General features: G+C 43.8%; 1 pseudogene; it reads right to left on the bottom strand.

Annotated features, from left to right (window-relative positions):
- Positions 1 to 23,944: 23,944 nt before the first annotated feature.
- LOC147747423 (uncharacterized) lies at positions 23,945 to 25,181 on the bottom strand (annotated as a pseudogene).
- Between the last annotated feature and the right edge of the window lie 952 nt (positions 25,182 to 26,133).

Here is a 26,133-nt window from a genome sequence, read left to right as displayed (position 1 = left end):
TCTCTTATGATGTTATGAAAACCTGCACCTAGAGATGGATTGTGAATATTAGTCAATCAATGTGAACAATAGAGTCTTTGTAAAAATATAAACAGGCTTAAGTTAATAACGAGTTCATTGCCATGTTACTGATTCCACTGTGTATCCATCTTTTAGGAACCTATGTACACTACGACAGAAATTTACTTTTTGTCTTGATAAAGGTGGATAGAAGTTCAACAAACCACCGAAGCGCGTCGACGCCCTAGTACAGTGTGATTCGCGGCTCAAACACCGTTGTTGACATAATAATATCCCAATGGTCATAACACCGGTGTCTTAAAAGAATAAAAGAACACACATCCTGTATTGTACAAATTGTATGTCTTACTGTTGTTTCTGTCTGTTTTCAGCAATATTGCTGGTCAATATTGAATGTGATTGTTATTTTACTGTTTTTTACAACCTCTTTTAATCTGTGCCAAGCAGCCAACTATGTTCTCTGCTTTTTTAATTTTACTATATACAATAAATTCTACTAGTTTTTTACTCCTAATTTAGTTGTTATAGTTATTGCTTTTTTCTTATTCATGATGTTTATGTAAATGACCTTGTTCAAGGGAATTGCTTTTTTATATTGGTGGGTAAAAAGAATGTTAATCAGCGATTAGTCCTTTACTGGTTTTTTAAAAAAATACTCACGCGTCCACCATATAAAGTATAGAAATCGAGAGACTGTGTATACAATTGGTAGATGAGTATTATACTTCAGGACTCTAAAAGTATCTTCACAGTGCCTTGTGCCCAGGTTCCTACACAGTTGTACCAGCCATCTTTGTCTATTTTTTTTGTAACCTGGGCAGAAAAAGAATGCATGGAGTTCCGTCTCCTCTGCCGTACTGCATGCCGAACACCCCAAAGCAATGCTGGTGGACCATATATTGGAGAATGCATGCAGCTTGAGAGAACCGTGCCTGAACTAGATATAAAGCTTCCTAGCGAGGGCCGGTTGTATTTCGTCTAGGCATGACTCCAGATTATAATTGTCCTTAACGTTAAAATATTTGGCAGTAAGGGAACCAATGGTGGGATTTTCATGATGTTGGGGAAGTTTTCCCTCCCTATAGCTACTAACCAATTGTATCCGTGGAATTGCACTGCAGGCTACCTCCGGACTGCTCCAGAGATTGTCTCGACTGTGTAGTACACAACACGAGCAAATTCAAAAATGATTTAGTCCATCCAATCAGCATGTATCCAAAATATTCTTTAATCTTCACATGAGTATTGTAAAAACAGCCAAAGCATTTTGTCCAACTCCTGTGGACTTCATCAGGGCTGTGAAACATACAACAACATATAGTGTATTGTACAACATATATAACAAAACTGACTTTACAACATTTATAAGTACAGAACATCACAATAATAGAAATCCCTAACAGGATGATATAGATTTGCGCACAGATATCCACAGAGGTATTATATGCAAACCAGAATCATTGTGGTAACAAAAAGAGTGAATTGAGAATGGAAGCAAAGGGGTTACTAAGTTATAAGCTAAAGCATCAATGAACCTTGTTGATTTTAAGCATATTTATTAAAACCAATTTATGGAAGCAAATGACTGAATGCTTGTTTGTTCAGTCCAACCCTCTCTATTCACACAATGGCTTTATGCTAACCCAGAGGACCAAACACCTTTGTCCTACAGGCAATTAATATATAATTGAAAAAAGGGAAAGTGTAAATTTGATGGTAAACTTTCCCTGTTACATCTCTAGAGGCACCTAGCAGAAATGTTTATAGTTTTTTAAAAGTAGAGATGATAAGGCTGAATTACATTGGGTTGGAGGACGCTTAATAGGGAGTCCTAACTTTAGGAATGTCATTATCTCAAGGCACCATCGCAGAATCACTAAATAAAGAGGTATCGCACCTGACCCTGGATTCAAGAAGGATTGGGTACCTGTAAGGAGAAACCAACGATCTGAACAATGCAGTGTTGATATTTATGACACGAGTCACAGAAGAAAAACAACTAACCAATACGGTATGTCCAATGTGCTATATTGGGTCACAATTTCGACCTCAAATACACTTGAATCACAAATAGCTTGACTTGCAGTCTTTCCCCCATCTCATCACCCCTGTCCACTTTCTCTGCTGTTTATTTAATAACTTAATAATTGTAGATATGGGCATATGACAAAAACCAAGGGTTGGACTGAATAAATAAGCATTCAGTCAGATGCTTCCTTACACTGGTTTTAATAAATACGCTTAGGGACTAAAATCAACAAGGATCGCTGATGCTTTAGGCTTATAACTTAAAACCCCCTTTGCCTCCATTCTCAATTCACTCTTTTTGTTACCACAATGGTTCTAGTTTGCATATATTGACTCTGTAGGTATCTGTGTGGAAATCTAAATCATCCTGTGAGCGATCTTTATTGTTGTGCTGTTCTGTACTTATAAATATTGCAATGTCAGTTTTTTATATATGTTGTACTATGCACTATGTTTTTGTATGTTTCACAGCCCTGATGAAGTACACAGGAGTTGGCCAAAACGCATTGGCTGTTTTTACAATACGCATGTGAAGATTAAAGAATATTTTGGATACATACTGATTGGATGGACTTAATCATTTTTTAATTAACTTGTTGTGGTGCACTTCACAGTCGTGATGGAATCATTTTTGGTCCTTGTGATCACTTTGTGGAAACAGCTGGAGTAGTGGCTATGCACGCTATACAGATTTAAATTTTGAATTCTGGACTAATTGTGGGATAATATTGGGGGAGGTGCAGTTGCTCTATAGTCTTGCTGTTTCACTTTTGTTGTTTATGCTCCAGAGACTGTCTTTACCTAAGGTGTGGAAATCTTTTTGATATGAGCAAACCAGGCCAATTTGCTGATACCAGGGAGATACAACATTTCTTGCAGCTCTGACCAATATTTGGCCAGTTCAGGGGTCATACCTAGTCATCGCAAAAAAGAGGGGTCTGCAGCAAATTTCCTCTATAATGGGTCTTGCCCCTAGATCCAGGCGCAGTAGGGCAAGTGGGGAGCTTTCTGGTAGACCAAGCTACTGTCTAAAGAAATTATCCTCAGTTTTAATCATGTACTTCGGAAGACAGTGCCTCCATAATTCCGCCCCATACATGATATAACTTCTTAATTTATAAATCTCTAGAACGGGTCCTACTGGCTTGTGCGAGGAATTTTTCAGCTCGTATCACTCCATGGACTACAAACTTTAAGTACATGAAATGAGAAATCCCAGAGCACAGACACTTTAGGGTCTTCAAGTTGTTAGATGTCCTTGCAGTACTGTACCATTTATGGTATTGGTAATCAATACACCAGATGACGTGCTTCTTGCACTCATCCACCCTGTATTGCTGGTACATGGGAGGAAAAAAATCATGTGCTGGTACGGAAAAGAAAAGTCCTTTGCATGGTGATGGACATGCACCCTGCCCTGAGTGCACCCATTGTAATGATGTCTGGATCTCTGATTCTGATTTTTTTTTATCATAGGCGAACACAGTCCATGCAGTCTGACAAGACATAGGCCCATATCACGGACTGCAGTATTTTTGGACCAGAGTGCCAAAAGTGCTACTATCATTGTGGTGAAGGGCTACTGTCTTTGCCCGAAGTTATGAAGTATGGGCACAGTAGTGGCAGCATACCATGTAGTGATCAGTAGAAGTAAACAGCTCCTTTTAACCTGTGTCACAGCTTGAAGCCTACAGGCTCACTCATTTAAAATTCAGCTGCTGCATGGTTAACTCACACTTGACCTGCATCTTTTTGGTTTGAAGTGCTGCACAGTGTGGGTATGTTATACATTTGCTGAATGTATGCATGCCTATGAATGGTACAGTACAGGGATAGTGCTGTACTGTACAGTGCATATATATTATATGCATGTGCTGGGTGTATGTGTGCCTGTGAATGGTACAATACATGGAGGATGTAGTGCTGTGAACTATGTGTATATTATATATGCATTTTCTGAGTGTAATTCTGCCTGTGAATGGTCACTACATGGAAGATTGCAAGTTCCATTTTGGGAGCCCCAGGGTTAACTGCAAGAACATAAGGAGTTAAAGAAATTCCCCCAGACAGATTTGTGTATTGTTGCATTTCTGTGACCTGGGAGGGGCACATTGGAGAAAGGGAGATCCAGGCTCTTCAGTACACATCAATGAGTGTTCTTTGGTTCAGAGAGAGGTCACTGGGAAGGGTCTGGGCACATCTCAGAAAGGAGATGGGGCTGATAAGAGAATCATAAATCATATGGCCAAGGCCCTGGGGTAACCTTTGAATAACCATATCACTGTGGCTGACATCCAGGTGCGACCTCTAAACACTCCCTTGGTCTGTGTTGTGGGGATATCAGATTAGGAATCACTCCTCCTGTGAAAGACAGATTGTTAGAGGAAAAGAAAAGTGGGGGCACTTCAAGAGTAAGCTGTGCCCCCAAAATAACTTCAAAGACTCTAAATCACATTTGGTGTCTGGAAATAGACTATAAGAAGGGCAGCTTGAGACCCCCAAAACTGTCAAGCAGCCAGTTGGGCTGTGCAAGAAGCTCTGGAAGACTTCTTCCTGTGACCAGGACTGGGGGCAAAGGCCTGCCAGTCTCCCAGCTGGGTGAGGGGGCATGACCCAGGGACTTCAAGACGACCTGCCACTGGAGCCTTGAGCACCTGCCTGCTTCCCAAGACCAGTGTGACCTGTGAGGTAGAGTCAAGCACTGGAGGGAGCAAGGGCCAAGTAGGGGAATCCTGTTGATTCGATCCATGTAGTGAGGTGTAAGAAGGTGGCTGCTGCATCGATCGGGTCACTGCCCGTGTGCCGGGAAATGTCAGCAACCCCCGTATGCTGGAGGAGGCCCACTGTGAAGTGGGCCGTGACTGATGCTGCACCGATCAGTTATGGCCTCTGTGTGGGTTATAAGTCGGTGACCCAGTATGCCAGGTGAGGCCTGTGAGGCCAGTGTGTGCCTTGAGTAATAAACAATGGATAATATTAACTCAAGCATCCCACTTTTCTCCTTTTTGTTTACTTTTGCAGAAAATGGCACTTTGTGGAAGGCACATCGATGGAAGCATTCAGTGCTAAAAGGGACCACTTCATGCTTCCTCAAACACCCACGGCCATTATTTGCACAGAATAAGCTGTCCTTCAAGGACAACTCCCATTGGACTATTCGTTACCTACGTACAAACGCACTTGTTGGTCAGGTATCACCGACATATTTCCATGTGCATTGCAAGATATGAAGGAACATCCCTTTCCTGCCCCTGTAAATTGCAAGATATCGCACATTTGGCACTGAGAAGGATAAAGAGCTGTTTAATACAGGTGATTTTTTTCTTCCACACTCTCAAAGCCTGTCACCCGGCACAGCACTCACTTGCAAACGTGGAAATAAATCTATTAATACACCGGGCTCTACATTGTTCAACCCCCCTTGCGCGTGCTAATAATGCCTGTCCACAAAGTCCTTCATTACATAAAAATCTGGTTTGTTTAGGGAAGCTAGGAAATAAGAGAGAGCAGCCGAAAGTCCACAAACCTTTGAGGGCCTTCAAATCATTGGAAGTTTTTTCTTAAGCTTTGCCTCTCCGACTCATAAACTAGTATTTATGTCTTTCTACGTTTTAAAGGTACGATAGTCAGAGAATTTTAAGGTAAGGGTAGATTTTCTGTTGAATATGATGAAAATTCGTTTTGAACACATTTGTAGGCAGAAAACGTTAGCTTAAACATTTTCTAGCTTGCATATAATGAAGGTAATAAAAGGTATAATATGATAATAACAAGCACAAAGTAGGAAAAAACTGAATGGATTAAAAAGGGTTATATGCGTCGTTTTCTGTTTTACGGTGCATGCCAATATTATTTTACTGTAATAGCCAAAAAAAACTGCATTTTTGTTAGCAGAAGTTTTATTTTCCCTAAATGTAAAAAGGATACTTGACACCAAGCCCGCATACAACATATTGTTGACCGTGCTGAACAAGTGAACATTCTTTCAACAGTTGAAAAAATGTTTCAGAATGCTGCAAACAATAATTCACTTTATTTAAATCAGGAGGTTGCAGACAGAAAATTGTAATCAAATATATAATTAGAGGAGACAAACAAAATAACCAAATGCCGACGGTATTCATTTAGACTGACATATTCCGTGTTTCTTAATTACATTCCATTCCCAAAAGCATTGCTTCTAGAAATGATTGACTCATACGAGCTGCCAGTAAAAGCAAAGCTAACAGACTAGCAAAATTGATAACGGAGACTCATTAAGTCAGCGTGTTGCCTGCTCTGACCAATGTACAAAAGTTTGGAATATTTTGCGCTCCTATCGGCAAATCATTTTATTCCAATGGCGATTAATGAGAACATCAAATTTCATTGTACAACAGTTTCTGCAGAAATATATCATTTTTACTCAATTAAGAGCCCACGGCCGAAGATAATAACATTGAGAGTAAAAGTTAAGCTAAACTAGGGCAAAGAGCTAACTTTCTCCTTAAGAAGACTCTCACAGTGGTAACAAGCATTTGCAATGCAATAGGTCTCGCATAAGTAAAAGTTTGAGCTTTTGGCGTTGCAAATAATAATGCCACATCAATAGCTCTAATTTTTAGTAATGCGATGCACTAAATACACACACAGATGACTGAACAATGGGAGTACGTATTTGGTTAGGAAATGCTCCACTCTCCTAAGCAAAAGTGGTATGGTCTGGCTATGGGCTGCCATTCGCCAAGACGCACATATAACAGTCCATGGCAAAGGGCAGCAATAATTCCTCTAAAGAAGAAACAGTGTCCCTGTTGCCAAGGCGCAGGCGACCGAACCGCCAAGATGGTCCTCTGAATAGGGCTCTCGCCTGCAACATAGAAGGCATAATGCTGGAGCTAAATGTCTATCTTCACCGCCAGGCCAACCCTGATGCTCTGCTGGGACTTGGGGGGCGGGGAGGGGGGGTTAATTGGATAAGGGAAACCGTCACTGTTGCAGTCTGTTCTGGATTGCTGTAGAGTAGGAACGAGATGGGGAGGCAGGCAGACTTTGCGTGCCTCAGAGCGTCACACTGTTTACCACAGCACTCCGAGACCACGTACAAGGCTGTCACACTCCTTGTCTGTTCAACCCTTACACTACCAGCACCCGTGAGATCCTAAACCTTAGAGAGGGGCTGCCCGTGCCTCCGGATCTCACACCGCACCCACACATTTCAACCTGCGGGAGATAGCGGCCCTTGTACCCTTTGTGCACTTAGAAATTCTTCAACCCTAGGGGGCAGACCGACACAATACATGCACCGCCCGAACATTTCAACCAGGATAAACAGTCACTGCAGCAGTGCTGTCTAATCTGCACTTTAACACTTCTCTCAACCTGGCCCCACAGCTTATACTGCCTGGTCCTTTCATACTCTTCTAACAAAGAAACAGCCCCTACTGCTGCCAGCACCTCACAAGCTGCATACAGGTGTAACCTCCCTCCCTGCGCGTCTCACATTATCAATATATTCCAAGGTCACTTCTAAAATGCTTGAGTCTAAAAGGCATTCGAGCCCCGGGCCCTTCCCATACCCATTCACACGGTCCAATAACCTTTAAGCACATATCTATAACCCACTTCAGGACAGTACACTGGTGCGACAGACATCAAAGTGCCTGCAGTGTCACAGACCTCACACACTTCCCCACAGGTGATTAATGGATTTTGTGTAACATCTACGATCCTAATGCATTCTGGGTGTCATAGTTTTGTTTTGCTTCAGATGAACGGATTAGACTGAAATCAATGATTTGTGGTTTTAGGTTCATGGCTGTTTCAGTGTCCGCACTCAGCTTGAGTGGGGTGGCCACGCTATATCCACATTCAAATTGTTTCCACTACCTAATTACTCCCAGTGCCGCATCAACATAGACTACACCCCTTTAGAACGCTCAGCAGTAAGTGCATTTAACCAAACACGTCTTTGCCACAAAATAGCTCCTTGTAGTTCAACGTACGAAAAAATATATAGCACTGCCCAAATATAACAAATAAAATGCCACTAGTTATTTGCAGATTCCACCGAAACCAATGGCAACAATGAAATGACACGCACTGTCCTTCGCGAAATGTGCCGCTTTCGTTTCACCTTAAAAATTTTTTTTTTATTAAACATAATCCTTAATAAATTAGCAGAATGACTCACTGTAACAAGTGACAAAACACACCACAAAGGATGTCCATGACAGGAGCCCTCGAGCCAACGGAACTCTTGCTAGCTCAGAGGTTTCAGTAATTTTGGTGGTTTCAACGATCAGACGTTCCATAGAGAGAGAAAAATAATCTGCTGCTGTGCATGTGCACAATATCCAGTCCGGGCACTGAAAGCCAACAGAGAGACCCACAGATCGTGCCTGCACTAACTGGTGCTGTGTTCATGCAGAATATCCAGTCCGGGTAGGTGAGCCAGAAAGGAGACAGGGAGGGGAGCAAAAAGCCACACTGCAGATCAAAGGCGGGCATTTAACATAAAGTGTGACGTGCGCCAATGAAAAGCAGAGGCAGAGCTTCCACCCCACTTCCAAAAGTAAACAGTCAACAATAGATCTCGCAAGCGAGCAAAGCATGCGCTGCGACGCTAGCGAGATCTAAAAAGGACTAACGCAACCATTGTGAACTCAAGCAGCATTGTAGATGAGAAGGAATTGCACCGATTCTTACATTTCATAAACAATTTCATCAAATAGTTCTGCAGCCCTAAAATAATCACAACTGTGTTTGGGTGGCAGCAATTTACATTTTGGTCTATTGGCTTTAGTGTCACCTAGAGTTAGACTATTGTCATTTTATGGAGAAACACTTGGGGATTAAAGGTACTGGACACTTTACGTTTTGTAGCAAACATTGAAAGTGAGATATGTGTATACAAGGAACACATATCATCCTAAATATAGATTGATGCTGCCTCTCTGTGGAGTGCAGGTTTACAGTTGTTAATTAAATAGCCATCTTAAAATGGTGCATATATGTAGATGCTACAGTAGCTGTCATGCACATAAAAAAACGGTAGAACGCACTTGTAAGGAGAGTGCAATGCATGTATTTAATACTTGTATCAACAAGTGTAATTGTTTTAATGGTACGTAGAATAGTATTTGCCATAAAGGTTTATTTACATATCAATTATGAACAAATATGTAAAACTTTTCGAAGATGTGTCACGTTTGAGGATGACAATCTATATTTTAACATTTTTCTAACCCTGCAGTTATGAGTAGAAGAACCAGAACTTGTGACACTGAGGTGCTCGCAATTAATTAAGCAGGTGGAAATATCTACGTTTAGTGGTAATAAAATATAATGTCATTAGATTGTTTGGGAGAGGCTGTTATTTAATTACCAGTTGTACCCACAAATGCAGTGCTCCCTCTTTGGTGGATAACGGCCTCTACATGTCTAATTCAGTGAGTGAGTGGCTGCCAGGTTAAGTCAGCTGTAGACCCACGTGACCTGTGCAAATAGAATTAGTATTGGTGATCGGATTCTTCCCAAAGAAGGCTCAGGCTGACCGACTTAGCGAAACAGCAGTCCGGTGGCATGATCACTATTGAAACACACCTTATTTTTCATTGACACACAACACATATCCACTAGTAGTGTGGTGCCTTAATCCAACCATGATGTCTCTCATAAGTAACACGTTTCCCCACTCACCCTGCTTCACAACTGTATGCAGAGACAAGGTTGACTTACAGTTCTGGCTTTGCTATGATAAATGCTATTCTGCCTTGCTGAGAGGGGCTACCCACCACTTGAATGAATGAATGAATGAATAAAATATTTAATAGAGCGCAAGGTGGCAGAGCGGCTTCCTGGCGCTGGAGACCTGATCAAGAACTCAACTGAGGGGACCCAAGGAAATTAAGAAGGGAATGCCTGAAGAAAGAGGAAAGTTTTAAGGGCTTTGCGGAAGTGAGTGTAGATGGGGATGGAGCGAATAGAAAGAGAAAGGCTGTTCCAGAACTGGGGGGCAAGAACTGAGAATCGGGTGCCCCCCGTTCTGGATTTGTGAAAGCGAGGGATGTGAAGAAGTGAAAGAGAGGAAGAGCGAAGAGTGCGGACAGGGGCATGAGAAGAGACAAGAGTGTTAATGAACAAGGGCGCAGATCGGGAGTGAGCCAGAAATGCTAGACAGGCCAGTTTGAAGAAGGATCTGAAACGAACAGGGAGCCAGTGAAGTGATTTGAGAACCGGGGTGATATGAAAAGATTTAGGGAGGGAGAGGATGAGGCGAGCAGCTTGATTTTGAATGGCTTGTAGGCGGCGGGATTCGTAAGCAGGTATGCCCACGTACAGACCATTCCCATAGTCAAGGCGGGAGGTGACGAGGGCCATGACTATGGATTTGAGTGCATCGGTAGAAAAAAAGCGTGAGATTTTCCGAATTAAACGGAGGGAGAGAAAGCAGGAGGACACAACGGAGCTGATCTGACTGTGCATAGATAAGTCATGACTGACTTTGATACCGAGAGTGCGGACAGAGGAAGAGGGGACAGGGGGGGGGGGGCCAAAGGAAAGGGGCCAATGTGCAGGGGACCAGGGGTTAGAGGGGCCACCAGTGAGAACAAGTTCCGTCTTGTCTGGATTGAGCTTCAGTTGGTTAGCGCACATGCAGTCAGAAATGAAAACTAAAGTGGAACAGAACTTGGGAAGAGAATCAGGGGTAGAAGAAAGATCGAAAACAAGCTGAAGGTCATCTGCGTAGTTATACACAGAGACCCCCAGCTCAAGAAGAGAGGTGATGAGGGGGTGAATATAAAGATTGAAAAGGAGAGGAGAGAGAGAGGAGCCTTGGGGAACACCACAAGTGACAGGGCGGGGAGGAGCAGAGAAACCGGGGAGATGAACTGCCTGGGACCTATTCTGAAGGAAGGACGCCAGCCAGGAAAAGGCCACGCCCCGGATGCCCGCTGCGCTGACACGGTCGAGAAGGATGGAGTGGTCAAACGCAGCGGACAAGTCGAGAAGGACCAGGGCTTGGGGGAGATTAGAATCGGCCTTCCCCTTAAGCTCGTCCAGGACTGCGAGGACCACTATCTCCGTGGAGTGGCCCAGGCAGAATCCTGCCTGATGGGATGCAAGGAGGCCATTCTCCTCAATATAAGAGGAGAGGCAGGAGGTGACATGAGCTTCGAGGATCTTGCCGAGGTAAGGAAGAAGAGAGATGGGACGGAAATTGGAAGGAAGAGAGGGATCTAGACCAGTTTTCTTTAGAATGGAGAGGACTATGGCAGATTTAAAAGAAGAGGGGACAGATCCGAGAGCCAAAGAGGAGTTAAGGAGAGCAAGAGGAGGCGCAGAACAGTTGGTGAAGAGGGTTTTAAGAATGCGTGCTGGCGCGCAATCCATGGGGGAGCCAGACTTGATTTTGACCAGAAGTTTTAGAAATAGATCAGTAGAGAGAGGAGGGAAAGAGGAAAAAGAAAAGGAGGGCAGATGGAAGGACAAATGGGACGGGGTTGAGGCACTGTAGGAATGTTGGCTTTGATCTTCACGATCTTGTCGATAAAAAAATCGTTAAGTGAGGAACAGAGGGACTGTGAGGGAACTAGGCTAGGGGTAGAGCGATCAGAGGTGGCAAGATTGTGGACCAGAGAGAAAATTTCACGGGGTTTATTGGCCGCGAGAGCTACTCTCTCAGAGAAGTAGGCGGTTTTAGCCGCTAGGATCGCTTTTTTATATTCAGTAAGGAGTGATTTGTATTTGGCGCGCAATGAGGGGCAATAGTTCCGTCTCCAGTGACGTTCCGACCGCCTTAGGTCGAGTTTAAGAGTTTTGAGTTCCGGAGAGAACCATTTGTGCGCGTCATATGGACGGATCGCCTTGATCTTTCTGAGCGGAGCGATGAGGTCGCACGAAGAGGAAAGCCATGTGCCAATGGCGTTAACCTGGGAGTCAAGAGGAAGGTTGGTAAGGGTGGGAGCAGAGGAAGCCAAAATGAGCAAGAGGGAGTCAAGGTCGGTCCGATTCCAATTGCGGGCTAAGATGTTCTTCGGGAGGGGGGGCTTGTCAACCGCTCCCAGATGGATGGCGAAAGAAATGGAAAAATGATCTGACCAGATGCATGGGGAAATGAGAAGGGATGAAACAATGGGGCAGGAGGACCACATTTGATCCAAGATGTGACCCTGGACGTGAGTAGGGACTGAGATATGAGATGTAAGGTTTAGACATTGAAGAGTGCCTGAAAAATCTTTCGAGGGGAGGTCTTCCCTAGGGTCGCCCGGCCAATAATTAAAGTCGCCGAGCAGGAGAATGGAGGAATTGTTGACCACGAGAGTGGCCATGAGGTCCTGAAGGGAGGCTACAAAGGAGGGCATAGATTGAGGAGGACGGTACACCAGGACGACAGTGAGGAGGGCAGATAGATTGAGAGAGCGGGCCACAAGGTAGTCTACATTAGAAATAGGGGGGTGATTGAGAAGTTGAAATTTGAGGGTCGACCGAATGATCATCGCCACCCCTCCCCCCACCTTGCCGTCCGGACGATCAGCCCGGAGGGCATAATAGGTGTCAGGAAGAATGGCTAAGAGGTCGGGGAGAGAGTCAGCAGTGAACCAAGTTTCAGTCAAAAAGAGGAAATCCGGGGAGTCAGTGGTAAGAAGGTTAAAGAGAGCTGTCTGATGTTTGACCGCAGAGCGGGTGTTAAGCAGTATAGCAGAAGCTACAGTAGAGGCAGGGACGGGGGGGAACAAGGGACAGAAGGGGGATCAGCAACGGGAGGGGTAGTACTAGTGGTACTAGAGGGAACCGGGGTCGGGTGAGGGGGGAAGAGACAAGAATATCAAGTGTGTCGAGGTGTCGCAATAGTGGAGGTGAGGGTGGGGAAACAACAGTGAGAGCTATAAGTTGAGCTGGGGTGTACACCAAGGAAGGGGCAGAGTGCATGGCCCCTGGTCCCGGCCCGTCGCGGACGGGCGCAGACGGGCTTAACTTAGGCGCAACTTCGGCGCACCTTCGGCGCGCCCGCTGCGCGCGTCCTCTGCGCGTCCGGGACTGGGTAACCATTAAGTAGGGACACATGGGGAGGACAATCCGGGGGTGTGGCAAGGGGGGAGGGGCCAAAGAACTGCAGCGCCGAGCCCAGACCCGCCCAAGATGGTGGAGCCGCCCGTCCCACTCCAAGAGTCAGGCAAGGAGGGGGCGATCAGTGGTGGCGGTCTGGGTCGCGTGCAGGACAGGGGCAGCCAGGAAGGACTGAAGCGCTGGGTCCGGAGACGCCTCGGGACTTCTGGAGAGATGCAGAAACCACTTTGACAACCACAAATGCCCCTGGTGTTTGTATGTATAAGTACTGTTGGTGCCTGTGTGGCACCTGATTTTCCTGTGTGAGATGGACGTTAACACCGCAGATACCTATGTGCTGTCTGTTTTCTCTGTGTGATGCAATCGTGCACTGTGGATACATTGTTTGTTCTGTGTTTGTGATTGTGTGTCTCAGTGAGAATGCATCAATGGTGACTGTATTATACATGTTCTTCAGGTGATAGTTGAACGTGCTCTGTTACTGATAATGCGATACCTCTTCTCTATGTGTACAAGGTGAACAAAAGGGACGTATTAATTGAGGTGTATGGTAGTCCGCCACAAGTAATAAATCCAGTAACATGTTAGGTTCAATCAAACGTTTTAGTAAGTTAAAACTGAGCTCAACCCTTTGTAGCTATGGCACAGAGCAGGCAGTCTTAACCTAGAGCAAAATGAGCAAAGTATTTAGTAGTACCAAAACAATTAAAAAGACAAAACACATAAAAAAATCCCACTATAATGTATAAATGGGAAGAAAGATTTAGTAGCAAGATGATACCAAGCTGACATAATACAACATGGGGATCTGGAGATTTGAATTTTTAAAGATTTTGATGAAAAGGTTTCAAGAAAAAGAAAAGTGCCAATAATAGTCAAGAGTCATGATAAACTGGGTCCAAGGTGCAATTTTGGGCCAGTCAGGCTGGAGCACAGGTTCATACACCAAGTGGAATGGTCCTGGTGAAAATCCACAAGTCTAAAGTTCTAGGACCTTCTCACATGCTGGAAAGAAATGTCCCAACACAGACTGCGCCTTTTTGAGAAAATCCTCCATGCTTGTGTCTCCTTTAACCCCTTCGATGTTCCTCGTCAAGAGGCACGGTTGAGCTGTGCTGATGACGAGCTGAGCTCGTCATGAACAATGGGAATGAAGAATCTGCAGCACAAGAGGGGAAGTGCTGCAGCAGCGATGGTGATAAAACAGAAGCCACTGCTGTGAGACTGAAGGCCGGATACCAGAAGCAGGTTGTTCCTGCTGGCAGTCTGGAGCTTTGGAGATTTCTCACAAAAAAATTAATTTGAAACCTTTTTTTGAAGGTGTGGAAATTATTGAGTGGGACAATGCTGAAATTCATTCCAACACCTTGGAACTGCTGTTCAGATACCTTCCCCGTCAGGTCCCGTGGAAACTCTGGAGATGTGGAGGAAACGTTCTCAAACTTTTCAAACTTTCTTCTAAAGCCCAAACAACCACAGGAGTGCAGTTCTAAGGCCACCAGATCCTCAAGGGAAGGGAGGCACTTGGAGATTCTCGGGGTGCTCTGCAGAGACCAACAGCAGGGTCAAGACTAGGTCAAGTTACTTCTGGTCACCTCTGCCACTCAGGATAAAGGTTTCTTGCAGTTTAATCTTTAAAGTCCACGTCTTCTGAGACCAAGTGGGAGCAGGTCCTGCCGTTCAGGTATCCTCACTGGCCTCAAACAGCAGATGCAGTCCTTTTTCTATTCTTTCCAGGTCCAGAAATATTTTGAGGATGGTGCATTGGGATGCCACATTTATGCCTGGCATCAGCTAGTGGGTCAGGGGTAAGTCCTGGCTCTTTCCTAGCTTATGGGGGAAATGTTCAGAGGGGCAACCTTACCCCTTTTTTGCAAAGGTCCCTGTTTGCCCTGCAGCAAACAATCCCAAAGTGCAACTCATTCCCTAAATCAAACTGGGAAAACCCTTCTCTCAATGTGCAGAACCTGTGTGTCCACCCAGAGGTGTGTCCAGAGAAATAAGCAGACACTTCCTCTATGGCAGAGGTCTTCAATCTGTGGGGCGCGACCCCCAGGGGGGCCGTGGAGGCCTTGAAAGGGGGTCGAAGATTCTGTCAGAGTGCAGTTCCTGGCTTGGGCTGATCGAGGGTGCTCACTGTGGAGGCCTAATTCACACCGAGGTGTGAAAAACATCAAAGCCTTATTAACAAGTAAAATGTCTTTTAAAGAACTGTTAAGTACTCGGGTGTGGCTGTGTGTGTGTGTCCCTGAAGCCTTTTCGAGCTGGGGGAGGTGGGGCTGAGGGGGGCTGGGGGAGCAGGCTGTAGTTTAGCCCTTTGAGGTCAATGGATATTGCGCGCCAGGAGCTGTGGGTCCTGTGACACGTCCCCCGCCCCCAGCAGGGAGGCACAGAGATGCCCTCCCATGATCGGGAAAGAAGGAAAAAGATGCAGAGAAATACTGTACCCCCATGAGAGAGGCACAGAAAAGGTGGGTGGATGAATGATGTGTGGGTGGATGGATGTAAGGATGAAGGATGGATGGATGTGTGAAAAGGTGGGTGGATGAATGATAAATAGATGGATGAAAGGGTGGATGGATGGATGAAAGGATGGATTGATGGATGAAAGGGTGGATGGATGGAAGGATGAAAGGGTAGATGGATGAAGGATGGATGGATGGATAAAAGGTTGCATGGATGAATGATGGATGGATGGATGTGTGAAAAGATGGGTGGATGAATGATGGGTGAATGGATGGATGAAAGGGTGGATGGATGAAGGATGGATGTATGGATGTAAGGATGAAAGGGTGGACGGATGAAGGATGAATGGATGGCTGAAAGGGTGGATGAATGGATGAAAGGGTGTTTGGATGGAAGGATGAAAGGGTGGATTGATGAAGGATGGATGGATGGAAGGGTGGATGGATGTATGAAAGGGTGGGCGGATAAAGGATGGATGAAAGGGTGGATGGATGAAGGATGGATGTATGGATGGATAAAAGGTTGCATGGATGAATGATGCATAAATGGATGTGTGAAAAGGGGGGATGAATAATGGGTGTATGGATGGATGAAAGGGTGGATGGATGAAGGATGGATGGATGTATGGATGGATAAAAGGTTGCATGGATGAATGATGCATGGATGGATGTGTGAAAAGGGGGGGATGAATAATGGGTGGATGGATGGATGAAAGGGTGGGTGGGTGGATGGATGAAAGGGTGGGTGGGTGGATGGATGAAAGGGTGGATGGATGATGGATAGATGTATGGATGGGAGAATGAAAGGATGGATGGATAGATGGATGGATAAAAGGTTGCATGGATGAATGATGGATGTGTGAAAAGGTGGGTGGATGAATGATGGGTGGATGGATGGAAGGGTGGATGGGTAAAGGATGGATGTAAGGATGAAAGGGTGGACGGATGAAGGATGAATGGATGGATGAAAGGGTGGATGAATGGATGAAAGGGTTGTTGGATGGAAGGATGAAAGGGTGGACTGATGAAGGATGGATGGATAGAAGGGTGGATGGATGTATGGATGGATAAAAGGTTGCATGGATGAATGATGGATGCGTGAAAAGGTGGGGGGATGAATGATGGGTGGATGGACGGATGAAAGGGTGGACGGATAAAGGATGGATGGATGGATGAAAGGGTGGATGGATGAAGGATGGATGTATGGATGGAGGATGGATGTATGGATGGATAAAAGGTTGCATGGATGAATGATGCATAAATAGATGTGTGAAAAGGGGGGGATGAATAATGGGTGGATGGATGGATGAAAGGGTGGATGGATGAAGGATGTATGGATGTATGGATGGATAAAAGGTTGCATGGATGAATGATGCATGGATGGATGTGTGAAAAGGTGGGGGGATGAATGATGGGTGGATGGATGGATGAAAGGGTGGGTGGGTGGATGGATGAAAGGGTGGGTGGGTGGATGGATGAAAGGGTGGATGGATGATTGATCGATGTATGGATGGGAGAATGAAAGGATGGATGGATGGATGGATAAAAGGTTGTATGGATGAATGATGGATGGATGTGTGAAAAGGTGGGTGGATGAATGATGGGTGGATGGATGGAAGGGTGGATGGGTAAAGGATGGATGTATGGATGGAAGGATGAAAGGGTGGATGGATGTATGGATGTAAGGATGAAGGGGTGGATGGGTGAAGGATAGATTGATGAAGGATGGATGTATGGATGTAAGGATGAAAGGGTGAATGGATGAAGGATGGATGGATGAAAGGATGGATGAAAGGGTGGACGGATGATGGATGGATGGATGGATGGATGGATAAAAGGTTGCATGGATGAATGATGCATGGATGGATGTGTGAAAAGGTGGGGGGATGAATGATGGGTGGATGGATGGATGAAGGGTGGGTAGATGGATGTATGGATGAAAGGGTGGATGGATGAAGGATGGATGTATGGATGGGAGGATGAAAGGGTGGATGGATGTATGGATGGATAAAAGGTTGCATGGATGAATGATGGATGGATGTGTGAAAAGGTGGGTGCATGAATGATGGGTGGATGGATGGAAGGGTGGATGGGTAAAGGATGGATGTATATATGGAAAGATGAAAGGGTGGATGGATGAAGGATGGATGGATGGAAGGATGAAAGGATGGATGGATGTGTGAAAGTGTGGGTGGATGAATGATGGATGGATGTGATGAGGTCTAACAGGCGCATGTATGGTTGTCAAAAGTTGATGATGAGGAGTACTAGTTTCTAGAAACGTTTGTCGGAAGGGGGTCCTTACCCCTAAAAAGGTTTTACAAGGGGGTCTCGGCATCAAAAAGTTTGAAGACCCCTGCTCTATGGTCACCCAATGATGGTTCTCAGGATGCTTTGCTCCCACCAGCCTGACCAGAGGAAAAAAGCCTGGAGGCTTTTCAAGTGTCACCTGACATCTACTTGTGTCATTGCAGGCCCCTTTGAAGCTAATTGTAAGTTTCTGGAGCCACCCCAAATGGATTTTCTACTGAGGGAGGCAAAAACCCCTTCGCACTCCCAGGCCATTGTTTCTTCTTTGGGAGCAGTTTTCATACATCATTATGGTCAATCCTTTTATTGACAGCACCTGGAGAGCATGTGTAAATTAGCGTTCAGGAGCATTGGGCATGGAAAAGGTAACGTTCTAAAAGTGACCTTTCCTACATATTTATTGAAAATGTAAATTCACCACTCAATTATGTCCTAATATTAAAGGGTGGTTGAATTATTTTTCTACCTGGTTCCAAATCTTAGATACAGGATTAATATTTTAAACTGTACTGTAGTTTTCCTTATCGGACAGTCAGAGCCTTCTACAGAGAAAATATTGTTTGGAGCTTGTCACTTTACATTTCCACAAGTCTCACTTTTAAATACCATGCACCCTGCCTTTTGGGCAACAAGAACTACATAGGGGTGACGGTTTGGTATTTAAAAAGTAGGAAAGCCATTCTTATGTAAAAGAAAGATTCAGAACTTTACATCACAGAAATGTGAGGAAAATATGTTTTTAAGTCAAAGTTTGAGGTTTGTTAGCAATTGAGGGGTTAAACAACCTGGTGAGAGCCACGTAAGTCACTCCATACTGGATTCCCCTAGGTGTCCAGTTTTCAAAAACTGGAAATAGCGAGAAAGCACGAAGAATTGGGAAAGTAGGCTACCTCTTTGAAAAATGCCAAAACTGTGGTAAATGTTTTTTGATTCAGCTCTGCATGTTCCTGAAAGTTGGGAAGACGGTGACTTCAGCACCGCAAACCGTTTGCTGATGCCATTTGTAAGGGAAAAATGTACTTTTTTCCCCAAATATCTCAAAATGTTGCTATATTTTATCTATGTTTTCGGTCCTCTCCACAGGAATTCACAAACCCTGAGTACCTTAAGAATCTCCAGGATGATGGTAAAAAAGGACACACATTTGGTGTGGATTCTTTACCTGGACAAAAAGTTATGAAGGCTTAAGCATGAACTATCCCATATAGCCAAAAAAGAGCTCAGCACTGGGGGGATGAGGGGGGTGGAGGCCCAGCAGTTAAGGGGTTACATTAAATAATAAATATAAAATCAACAGAATATTTACCAATCACCCCCATAAAAATATATCTAAAATATAAACAATAAAAAACCTTTAAAAAATAGCATGAACCAACAAGATATAAACATATATTTATGTGCAAAGATCACAAAATATATATCATACATCAAATATAAAACCTAAATTAGGGCCTTATTCCAATTTCGAATGGAAGGCCATCTGACAGCTCATCGGTGACGGTCTGCCCGACATCTGCTGTTGTGATCGACTGCCACATTACGATGTCAGTGGCAGCAGATGGAGGGACCGTTGAATGAACAGTAATACCTACAATAGGGGCGGTGCCTTCTCAGATCCCCCTGTCTAGCAGGACCCCTGTCTCCCTGGGCCTTCGCTATGGAGCTTGGGGAGCACCTATGGTGATAAATGTTTTTAAAAAGTATACAATGTATTAAACATTTAAAACATTTCAAAAAATGTCATAAAAATTATGAAGACATTGCAAAGTATAAATTAAATATTAGTATAAAATATATAAAATTATTTAATAGATGCTAATAAAACATAATAAAATAATGTTTAAAATATGAAGAAATAATGTTAAATAACTGTTAAAGAATGACAAATAAGAGCTAAAACGTACAACAGACAAATGTACATTAATATTGTTTGCCTATTTTTTATATAATGAAACTAAATGGAAAAATGCTTTATTTACTTAACTTTATATATTTTGTTAATTTTAATTAAAGTATGGATGATTCATAATGTGAACCTATACAATAAATAATAATTGGAAACATACAAATAAAAAAATGACATCTTTATTATACAAAAAGAATGTAACTAATAATACTATTACTTGCAAACATACATCTATTTAATTTCATATTTCTTATCCACCAACAAAAACAGAAAACACGCATTTGTACTACAGACAAATGAAAGTAAAATAAATGTTTTTTGAATACATGATACATTTCAATTATCACACTCCAATATTAATTATTTTGAAAAATTGTTCACACTAAAGGAGTGATATTTACTATTTGCACTCTATTCTAACCATGGGCCTGAATACGATGATGGTGGGACCACCACCGTCAGCCCATCGTTTGCAGTCCCACCGCCATCGTAACCATGTTTTACGCCCGCCATACTAGGATGGCCGGAGGATGGGTGGCAGTCGGAGGACCAGCCACCACAGATCCGACAGGCTCCAGAAGTCTGTCGGAACGTCTGAGGGAACTTGAATCCCTACAATGGTGGTGGTGCCTGCAAGGCACTGCTGTAGGGATTATGATGTTCCTACCCGACGGCTGTTTCATTGCGGTTTACCGGCCATGAAAAGACTGGCAAAAAGGTTCATGGGGTCTCAATTGCCCCTTGCCCTTCAGTTATGGTGACCTCCTACATATACCTGCACCATAGTTACGGGATATGTTAAAAGTGGTTTTTTGTACTGCGACGTGTGCAGCAGCCGACAGCACACGGTGCAATAGGAAAGATACACTTTGTGACTGCCTTAAAGGTGGTCGCATTGTTACATCATTGGCTGTACCATCGACAGTAAGTTGGTCGTTCCGATCTCCGAAATGATGGCGGACAACAGTCCGACCACCATCATAATGAGGCCCTATATTGGGGGAATGTGTTGCACATTAAAGGGTGGAAATTCCCACTCCACCCTAAACTAATTTGAGAAAGGCGCTGGACAATAAAGGGGCGTCATTTGCAATTCCCACTGCAATCTAACCATACTGGGGGAAGGTGTTGGACAGTAAAATGGTGGAATTTACTATTCCTACTCCAATCTAAAACAATGTGGGGAAGTTGTTGGACGCTAAAGGGGTGACATTTACTATTCCCACTCCAATTTAAACCAATTTGGAAAAGGCTTAGGACACTAAAGGAATGACATTTACTATTCCCACTCCAATCTAAACCTATTTGGGGAAAGGTGTTGAACACTAAAGTTGTGACTTTCATTATTCCCACTCCAATCTAAACAAATTTGGGGAAGGTCAATGGGAGTCCACCAAATTGTATTGGAAGTATCCGGATACATCGTACTCCGTTGGTCGGACTGTCCCGATCCGAGTGGGTCGGAAACCATTTCCAAATCAAAGCTTTCCAACCTGCATCAGAATCAGGCACGGATAGGACACGCCGTACCGAGCGTGGACCACTGGGGATATTCACTTTTTGGTCCTGAAGAAAGCTGCATAAATCTAAAAGACAGTTGAAACATGTCGACCTTCACCCTTTAGGATACAAGGGGTCAATAAAATAGCCTCTAAGGTATCCTTTACACAGTTTTTACCAATACTAGCTGACCTCTGAATAAAATTATTTCGGGTACAGCTTGCATTTTTTAATCTCACTATCACTATACACTTAACACACACCAAAAACCTTTTTCACAACAACCAGCTCCGCTGTAAATCAGGCGTGGAAGCACACTGGAGCAGCATTCGGTCCCTCCAGTGGGAACCCCATGATGAAGCATGTCACCACTAGGGTGAGTGAGGGTTCTTCTTATAAATAAGGTATATTTTTCATTGTGTGTGCAGCACTTTTTAGGTTCTTTGATAACGTCTGTTCACTTATGGTTTGAGTTTTTTCTGGTTGCTTGGTGTATTAACATGACTACAGCACCTTTGAGTCACTCTTCAGTTGTTGTTGTATAAAGCCTCAAAAATGTCAGATAAAACTTGCTGACACTACCTTTGATGACTGTTTTTGGGAAGGTAGAGGATCGATAGGAGGCCCAAACACTGCTAATGATGCCAGTGTTGGTGAAGGTTTCAAACCTTGCCAGTGTTGGTGAAGCTTTAGACTGAATGCTGAGTAAATGTGAAAGAGCCAGAGACTTAAAGATAAGTTAGTGGTATTGTCAATGGCACTACTTATTTCAATGGTAATGACTTTGAAGAGACTAGGACAGATCATGCATGGGCTGTCCCTAGTGTATACACTGAGGCCTTGTGCAAGAAAGTCAGGGATAAGAAGAAGGGAAGGAAGCCAAGTATATAAAGGAGTCACTATAACTGATTTGGTAGTGTGAGCTAGTGGTAAATAACTGTTCTGCACAGCAATAAAAGGTTCTAGCATTGCTAGCAAGATGTCCCAGAGCAAAGGTCTCAACTATGGGTTAACTCCAAATGTAGAGAAGTATTCAAAAGCAGCGAGAAGACATGTAAATAAATAAATATATCAAGGCTAATTAACAACCAAACTTGTTTGTCAAATATCACCATTATGAGTTCCATTATATCTACAGGTATTATTGATATACACATTACTTGTTTTGAATTTGAGAAATAAATACTTACAAACACAGAGTGGAAAAGATATGCATGAAAAAGTTTAACAAATATACATTGCAAATTCCCTATATCAGTCAAATACGTAAAAGGGGAATTCTGATAACCTTACATTAAAATAACAAATAAAACCCCCTGCCCAACAGTACAATGGTGCTACGCTTTATAACTTAACCTTTGAAATTCCATTTTAAGAATAACAGCCTGGATGAAAATAATTCTGTCTCAGAACTAGCACTGAGGTAAATGACTGACTGGAGAAAGAACAGAAGGATAGATGACACTGCGTAAAATACAACAATATCAAGCGCATTAAAATATATTCTTGCTCAATTGGGTAGCAACAATGCAATAGTGGTCTCCAACAAAATAAAGTTTGGCTGATTCCAATTTACCCCAAGCCTTGGTGCTCCTTGACTTGTCCGCTGTGTTTGACACGGTCGATCATTCCATCCTTCTCGGCCGTGTCAGCGCAGCGGTCGTTCGGGGCACTGCTCTCTCTTGGCTCGCCTCTTTTCTTAAAGAACGGACTCAGGCGGTCCATCTTTCTGGTTTTTCTGCTCCCACCCGCTTGGTTTCATGCGGGGTCCGCCAAGGTTCCTCCCTGTCCCCTCTGCTTTTCAATCTTTACATTCATCCCCTTATTCTTTCTCTTCTTGACATGGGGGTCTCCGTGTATAATTATGTGGACGACCTCCAGTTAGTATTTGATCTTTCCTCTCCCTTGGACTCCCTGCCTAAATTCCACTCTACCCTAGTTTTCATCTCTGAGTGGATGAACACCAACCAACTTAAACTTAATCTGGACAAGACGGAGTTGGTCCTGACTGGCCCTACCACCTCCCCTTGGTCTGCCTCCTTTGGCCCCCTACCTTCGGCCCCTCGCCAGTACCGGCGGCCTCAGCAAAGACCTTGGGCATTAAAGTCAGTCGGGACCTCTCCATGCATGCCCAGATTAGTTCAGTTGTTTCCTCCTGTTTTCTTTCCCTCCGGATTATTTGGAAAGTGTCCCGTTTCTTCTCCCCCGATGCTCTCAAACTTATCATTCTGGCAATGATTCTCTCCTGTCTTGATTATGGGAATAGCCTCTATGTGGGCATTCCGGCCTACGAACTACGCCGTCTTCAGTCTATTCAGAATCAGGCCGCCCGCCTTATCTACCACCTTCCCAAGTTCCACCACATCACTCCTATTTTGAAATCCCTCCACTGGCTCCCCATCTGCCAGAGATCCCTTTTCAAGATGGGATGTCTGGCTTTCATGGCCCGTGCCCGCACTGCCCCAACCTTCATTAATTCCATGTATACAACATATATTCTCAATCCCAAAGACATGGACATCTGCGGTTGTTTAAAAATCCTCAACCACCATGAGTTTATAGGCTACAGCTGTAGTTTTGTTCAGTTCCATATTGATATATAGGTCACGCCAAACCTTCATACCATGGCCAATTTCTTATGGTGAAGCAGATGGACTCAATCCTAACCTGTGTGCATTCTCTGGTGCTGTAGAAAATCTGACTTTTGCAAAAAGCTCTCCTTGCAGTCTGCACAGGAAAAGGATTTCTGATCATTGTGGATTCTTTGGTGACGATGAAGGGTTGACATGAGAGTAAAGATCTTCTCACATATAGTGCAGTTATACATTTTCTCAGGCTTGTGGATCCTCTGGTGACGTTCAAAATCGGACCTATACACAAAGCTCTTTTCACATTTCATGCAGGGAAAAGGTTTCTCATCACTGTGGAATCTCTGGTGACGTTTAAGTCCTGGCTGCTGAGTAAACCTCTTCTCACACTGATTGCAGTAATATGGCTTTTCACCTGTGTGAATTCTCTGATGACGATGGAGATCTGACTTCTGAGCAAAGCTCCTCCAACAATCACTGCAAGTAAAGGCCTTCTTTCTTGAACGATATCTCTGGTTGTGTAGATAATTTTTTTCTCTTTTAAATGTATTTTTACCATCAGTGAAGAGGGTGAGCTTCTCAATTTGGACTACACGGACACTGGTCTATGATCGATGGACAAATAGAGTTCTTCAGGCTTTCATAACATGTAGAGGACTCTTTCATAAGCATACTTCGAGAGTCTGAAGTTCCTTTCACAGCTTCTGTCTTCTCTTGTCCACAGGTTTCCTCCTTTAGATTGGTGCTTGGTGAAAACACAGCGATAATAAATGGAACCACCGAGTTAGCATTGGTGCTTTTTTCTTCCAAGTCCATACCAAGATAATCAATAAAAATTGTAGCTGGATTATCGGAATGAGCCTTTGTGCTGCTTTCTTCCACTTCTGTACCAAGATGATTAATACAAATTGTAGCAGGATCATCTCTGCTCAGACAGTCGTGACTCTCTCCCTCGTCTATGTCCTGTGGATTGTTGAGATGGACATTTTGCTCTCCTTTCTTGTTACAGAATCGCTCGCCAGGATTGGGAATTGAGTTACTTGGGAAGCCATTGACAAGAGGTCTTCTTTCAGACTCTTGGCTGTCCACAGACTGCATCTGCTGCATCTGCTGCTTTCCCTTTGCTCTCAATGAAAGGACAGTGTTGGTAATCAGAGGACCCAGTGAGATTAGAGCTTGGTGAATTTCTTTCATCACGTTCCCACAAAGCTCCTTCTACCACTCCTGTAAAACTCTCCACTCATCATCGGAGAAACAGGACAAAGTATCATGGCCAATAAACGTTGCCTCATCTGTATCCAGCATCGACATTCTTTATAAACCCTCAAATGGGTCGTTCTTCCGATCTGTCTTACAGTGACCCTGGGCAAGATAACATGCAAGGTAAAAACTCTATAGTTCTCTGAGAGACATTACAAACCTTCGCTCTAGTAGTTAAACTGCCATTTTGACCCAGAAAATAAAACTTTCACCAGGCCCAAACCTTTTTTTAAATACATATATCACCCTTATGCTAGTACCTGGACAGGCAGGGTGCAGTGTATTTAAAATGAAGGACAAGTAGTTCTAAGGTTTAAATGTCCGGATAGTGAAAAACTCTTACATTTGTTTTTCATTCCTGAAAAGCATACCTCTCCCATAGACTAACAATGGAGTTACCCTATTGCACTTAATAAGATGTAACTTTCAAATGGGACCAGGTAGCCTATTCATGTTGGGTGTCTTTTGAATTGTAATGAAAAATCCTAGCTTATGGTGAAGTTGGATTACAACTTTAGAAATGCTCCTTTTAGAAAGTTGGCACTTTTCTGCCATAGCAATTTAGTGTGGGTAGACTGTCTCTGGTCACATGACTGGGTGTAGCTGACTGCTGGGCTTTATCTATTCCTCCTAGACAGCCACACACAATAGAGAGTTTAGGTGAGCCAGATGGGCATTCACTGGCAGGATGGGAGGTGGACTGGGCCCAGCCCTACTTACACTTGAACAAGCTGTGTCCTACCTCCACACAAAGGGCTGTATACCCTCTGTAGTTTATCTGGAGTCAGGGTAGGTAAGGCAGGATGACTCTAAGGGAAAACTCTGGAAGCTTCACCCTCTATCTCAAAGGCACAACTGGGTTTAACTGCCGGACCTCTGACACCAGCTCATCAGTAAAATTCTGGATCTTTGGATACTCTGCCAGGAAGGACTGTTGTGCTGCTGAAAGGACTGCCACTCTGCTTCCTTGAAGTGCTGCAGCCCTGCTGTGCTGAAATGCTGC

Source organism: Lissotriton vulgaris, chromosome 1_1 (genome assembly GCF_964263255.1).
Source record: "Lissotriton vulgaris chromosome 1_1, aLisVul1.2, whole genome shotgun sequence".
Taxonomy (NCBI): domain Eukaryota; kingdom Metazoa; phylum Chordata; class Amphibia; order Caudata; family Salamandridae; genus Lissotriton; species Lissotriton vulgaris.
The sequence above is the reverse complement of the archived record's forward strand: the minus strand, read 5'-3'. Positions and strand labels throughout refer to the sequence as shown.